This window comes from Anastrepha obliqua, chromosome 3, assembly GCF_027943255.1.
Source record: "Anastrepha obliqua isolate idAnaObli1 chromosome 3, idAnaObli1_1.0, whole genome shotgun sequence".
NCBI classification, from domain to species: domain Eukaryota; kingdom Metazoa; phylum Arthropoda; class Insecta; order Diptera; family Tephritidae; genus Anastrepha; species Anastrepha obliqua.
In genome coordinates this window covers 66736888-66743421 of record NC_072894.1, presented here as the reverse complement: position 1 = coordinate 66743421, position 6534 = coordinate 66736888, and positions in this window count along the sequence as shown.

Genomic DNA, 6534 nt, shown 5'->3' with positions numbered 1-6534 from the left:
TACCTTAGCCGATGGCTGCAACTTGCAGTGGCGTCATCGAAGTGTACTTTGCTGCAATTTGTTTACTGCAACGCAACGCAACACAACGCACACTTTTTCATCTTTCCATCTTATCCTTTCTTATTCTGTTCGAAACTTTTTGTACCAATTGGCTCGTTGCATCCTGCTTTGGGTTGCTATTCTTAGAAAGAAACAACTTTTAAACTGCTCACACATAAACATACATTTTTACCGAATAGTAGCCATTAATCCACCCTTATGCGCCCAACTCAGTGAGCCAAATAATCTTTGCTATAGCTTACGATGCACTAAGCTGTAACAACTAATTTCAGGTGAAGCTTTGGCAATACAATTTGGCCTAAATAGCTTATGTAAATACGTGTTTTTGTATTGGCAAACCTGAAAACAACTCTTCTAGCAACTTTCTCATCAGCAACTTTTGCAGTTTCTACTTTTAATTTTTTTAACTTGCAGAATTTTTTTTTTTTTTAGTTTTCAGTGAAAACTTTTGGTTGTAAATAAGCTACGGATTATCGAAGACTTTTGCTAAGGCATCTACTTGCTGAATAAATATAACATTTTGGTAGTGGTAAAAACGAATGAGTTAAAGCGAAAACCAATCATATTGTAAAATCAAAGATTTAAGTTGAAATTTCCATTTGAAGTAGACTTCTGGAAAGGCTGTTGCGCCGGCAACATATGTTTATAAGTACATCTGTGTTCGCAGTTAAAATAATAGCGACATATTGCAAAGTTTCGACTATTTATTTACGCTTTATAAATTTTTTTATTTTTTTATATAAATATGGTTTTTACTAATTACATCAAAATCCGTATGACTCAAAGTTTCAAATTTTGTGCAAATTCTCATAAAATTTCAAACTCTTCAATCAGAATTTTCAGAAAAATTTCGAGTACACAATTTTATAGCCCATTGCGTTTGGGTATAACTTTTGAAACTTTGCGTTGCAGTACAAATTATGTTTTTATAAAAAAATAAATTAGGTAAAATATAAAAAATAGTCAAAAATTTGCAATATGCCGCGCTGTCATTATTGTGAGTACAGATGTAAATCACTTCGCAAAAAAATTCGGAGATTCTACTTCATATCCAACGCCCATTTTTATATCCTCGCACTTAAGCCCATGCTGGTGGAAGATGACAATACCTAATGATGAGAGATAATCAAATCTGTTCCCAATTTGTGTAGATAAAAACAGCTGGCACAATTACGCGATTACGAGATTAGGTCAATAATTCACTGAAAATTAGAGCCCTTAACATTTATGAAGTTCAACGTTGTACTATTTTTGTGTCAAAAAGCACCCAAGTTCTTTTTCTCTAATCTGTAAAAAAGTTTTGATACGAAAGCCATTTAAAACAGACGTCTCCAAGAAATTTCGTAAAAATGGAAAAAGTCACGCTCAATAAAAATTATTTTTATTCAACAGAAAGCATAAGGCAAACGCAAAGGCTTGAAAATATTATGCGGAACAACCGAAACTCCTCAATTCTGAAGCTTTCGTTCCAGCATAAGTAAAGCCTAACGTTTTGGCTAATTTCAATTTAGGTTGGCACTTCTGGTTCCCACTCCAAGTGGGAGTGAAGCTGAGAATGACGTAACCGTTTTGCAGCAAAAGTGTCCGCAGTCGCTATGACAAAATTTCATGATTTTTTTATAAATTAAAAAATAAAAAATAGATAATTGGCGCGTACACTTCTGTTAGGTGCTTGGCCGAGCTCCTCCTCCTATTTGTGGTGTGCGTGTTGATGTTGTTCCACAAATGGAGGGACCTAGATTTTCAAGCCGACTCCGAGCGGCAGATATTTGTATGAGGAGCTTTTTCATGGCAGAAATACACTCGAAGGTTTGCCATTGCCTGCCGAGGGGCGACCGCTATTAGAAAAATGTTTTTTATTAATTTTGCTTTCACCGAGATTCGAACCAACGATCTCTCTGTGAATTCCGAATGGTAATCACGCACCAACCCATTCGGCTACGGCGGCCGCCGTAAATTTTATAAATTAGTCCTTATATATTGTTTTAAGATATTTTATGTGTGGCTCTCTATGATTTATTCCCTATACAAAAGTTCGTAGGCACCTCCAGTCGAAAGCTGGAGAACAGAAGAGCTTCGAGCATGCTTTACCATTCTTCTATTGAATGCAGTCGCTCTGCAGCTTTTTTTCTAATGACGGCTTAGCACCTCGTCTGTCACAGAGGCGGCTAAATTCCTTTGTCTGAATGTAAGCTGGTAGTTATACCGTAATAATGCCATGAGACCGTTCTATATCCACATGTCACCCTACGGCATATTGTATTGTGCGTATTGTATGCTGGACGTTTTAGCGTCGGCCCATATAGGGGCAGCTTAAAAGATTAGGGAGTCTTCAACCGTCGATGAGAGACGTCTTATGCTGCCTTGCGATCCGTTTAAAAATGGATCGACACTAAGAGATTTCTGTTGAATGAAGAAATTAACACCTTATTGGGGTGAGAATCGTATTACCTGGAAGGCGTGTCGAGCTGAAAAAAAAAATATGTTGAATAACAACAACTTTGTTGCTGAACAATATTATATATTGCTTATTTAAACTATCGTATAGTCAAAGGCTCTATGAAGTGCTCAAATGGCAAAATATTTAACTTGAAATATTTTCTAAAAACTAACCGAGAACAGAGTATTTACCAAACTGTGGCGTTTATTTTACAGATATTCTTAAATTACCTACTGTTTTGAGCTTTTGTTAATTTTGAAAGTGCAAACATCTGGAATTCTCTACCTTATTTTCTCAACATAAGTTAATTGATTTAAATATGTACATACTTGTACACATGTAAATGCAACACTAAAATTACAATGTTGACAAATCTAACGGAAGAAAATTAGTAATAAAGCTTATTCCCTCCACTAAAGAGCCATTATCAAAATACACAACACCAAGTTGAAGTATCAACTAAAATTAAGCCAATAAGTGCGTCTCATATAAATACTTTCGAAGTCTTTACATTTTACCGTTGATAGCTTAAATTTGATAGTTAGTTAGTTATTAAATAACATAAACATCTGCCTTGCCGGGACCGCCAATAACACATACACATATGTACATACACATGTACTTGTCTGTATTGGTGTACAAATTGCAAAAGTCAAGCTCATAATAATCAAATATTGGTAATAAATCCAAAGGAGTTTTCAAACCCACATACACACACTCACACACTTGAATGAAACCTTATCCCTATGCCTACATAAAATTCATTGATGTGTAAACAATAGCTACAGCAAAAAGACTACATTAAAACTTAGCCAATATGCCTAAATGGCACACAAGCTCGCATAACCAAGTAACTGCCGTTAGGCGGTCTAAGTCTAATAAATATTTTATTATATGGCTGCCCATAAAATCATAATGCCTTTTCGGTTGGCTATTGTTTGGAGAGTTTAGTTACGAAAACTGAGACAGTTTCATAGCTGCATTGCATAAAATTGCCAACAAATTCTAATGTGATTTGTCAATTACATTCAATATATACTTGAAAGAAGGATTAGGAACATTGCAAACTACTCACTCAAGTGACTTCTTGTTTGCTTCTTTATTATTTCAAATTTGCTTTTCCATGCGCCGAGTTCATGATAGACTGGTTGTGGTGATTAAATACTATATACGAGTATGTACTAAATATTAAGGTGGCTCGATTTACATGGAAGATTTTTTCTCGACATCATTTCTAACAGATTCGGTTCTGCACATAATGCAAAGAAAAAAAGTCCGCTGGACCATTTATCCAAAGTCAATTTAAAGTCACCATTTGCTTTTACACTAGCCTGCAAACGAGTAGGCCATTCAGCTAATGCAGCACGCACGATTTCTATGGATATTAACGTCGCTGCTTGAACTAAAGATTGTTTGAGACTCTGTAAATTTCTGTGAGATCTTCGACAGGTCATGTTCTCCAATTCTGATCACAAACTGTAATTCAATGAATTCAGATGTGGACTTCCAGATGGTCAATCTTGCTGTTGAATATTGTTTTTTAGCTAATCCTGGGTGGTTTTTGTCTTATGAGTTGAAGCGGAATCTTGCTGGAGAATCCGCTCAACTGCTTCACCACGCCTTCTACGACATGCTCCTGGTACACTTTTGCCCTGTTTCAACCTCTTTTTCGCATAAATGAAGAGATGTACCACCTTTACAAGACACTCCCAAGCACTCCCGTTGACCGCATACTACCGAAGAAACTGCTTGCATCTGTCGAGTCTAATCTTCAAGCGCGTTGTCAAAAGATGATCAGTTGAGCGACGGAAGGCTTTCATGTGGAGATGATCGCTAATTAGTCTTGGCATGGATCTGGTCGATATATCCATTTCACTGCTTTCTAATATGATTTCAGTGAATTCTTTCTCAAACGGCTTTTATGGCTGCACTGGTTCGAACCATGCGAGATCGACCACTTATTTCTCTATTTGTCACTTCAGACGTTTGCGAAAAACGATTAATCGTGCAGTAAACAAACATTCTTTAATCATTAAGTTTCTTCAGCAATTCGTAAATCTGACTTTCACTCTTACTACCCTTTTGTAATGCAATCTCTGCAATGCGATTTTCCCTAGCTCCTTGTTAACTAGCGAAATTTGCCACGAAACTAAGTATAATTTATGAACAAAAGCTAAAATAACAGAACTTTCTTCTGCGAATTTGTTCTCGCCGTATGGATTGTAAAAGTTGTCACGGAGTGTGACAAGTATGGCAAGACTAAGTATTTATAACAAGGGGCCGCAAAACTAATCAACGCCGTTGTCGGCGGAGGAACGACAAACTAGTTTTTCTATCATTTGATGGGCCAATCATCATCCGAGGTTGCAAAATTGAGCATACAAGAATATAGAACATACTATGTATGTATTATTCAATACGTTTTGCGGTTCGAAAGAAAACCACAATTTTATGGTTTGAAATTTACTTTAGTATTTAGTATAGTCTCTTGTTCCAACGAGATTCCAATTTATGAATTCCATCCTTTTAGTGAGTGAAGGACAGCAAAATAGCTTCCACAGCTATTATAACCTCAAACAAAATTAATCCCCCTATAGAAAGATTTATAATGGCAAGGCACGTCAGTAATAATTGAATTTTGTAAACTAGACAGCTGCAGTATACAGCAACAGACAAGCAATGGAGCGCGTAAGGGTCAAAATAACGATTTCCATTACTGAAAGTATTATTTTTGTTTTTGTACTTAGTACAACAATTATTCGAAAAAAAATTGAATTATTAATTTTGTGCAACCTTGCATGTTGGAATATTCCTGTGCTATATAAACGAGTCGAAATCAAATTAGCTACTGTATCTGAAGCATTCCAACTTGAGACACAGTCAACTACCACCGCGATGTTATTTAGAATATTTATGTGGCAACATTGCTAACCACAAAAATTTAAATGTATGACCATAAAAAGATCCAAAATCAAAACAACAACATACGTGATGCACCAAGAACTTGAAGCCACTTAAATGAAGTTAAAGACTTTGACAAGCCACAAAATTTGCCACTACTTAGAACCGCAATAATGTTGACAGCGCACAGCACTTACGTAAGGACATAAAGGATGGGCCATCGGCTGGCTTCTTTTTAAATTGCATACGATTTCGTGACTATTAACGGTTTAGCGCTCAGACAGGTTTCAGAAACTCAGCATTAAATATCGGCAATTCAAATTAAATTCAACTTTACGACGACATAGACATAGCGCAGCGAATAAAGATCCAGCGGCTACGTTGGCTGGGTCATGTCGTCCGAATGCATACAAACACTCCGGCTTTGAAAGTATTCGATGCGGTACCAGTTGGTGGTAGCAGAGGAAGAGGAACGCTTCCTCTGCGTTGGAAAGATCAGGTGGAGAAGGACTTGGCTTCACTTGGTGTGTCCAATTGGCGCCGGTTGGCACGAGAAAGAAACGACTGGCGCGCTTTGTTAAACTCGGCCAAAATCGCGTAAGCGGTTATCGCGCCAATTAAGAAGAAGAATTAAAATTAAATCATCTTACGCTTCAAACACCTCTCGCAATATTCAAAACTTACTTCTTAAGTGAAAGAAAGAGGAAATTTTGATAAATTGGCATGCTATCCGACATCACAAGCTATTCCTGTGTTCAGCCGGTTCGCCCAACCGAGAATATTGCTACTGTTGACAATAGTAAGGTTATGAGCACGAAAATGTCTGCTCACCGCGTAAAGAGCTCGTCTCAATCATGAAATTCAATTAGCTCAGAATGTAAAGTAACTGACACAGATGACAAGCATTTTTATATCTACGACTAAGCGCTTGATGTAGATTTTCGGGCGGAACAATTATCGGCCCGAGACGACCATTTACATTAAATTATATCCCCCAATTAACCGGAAGGTTTCCCACTTTTTAACAAAACAAAAATCATTGGAAAATATTTAACATTTCATTTTAACATTTTTGAAAAGAGTCCAACCGATGGTCTACCCTTCATGACGGCTCAAAAATTTTATATAAGGAC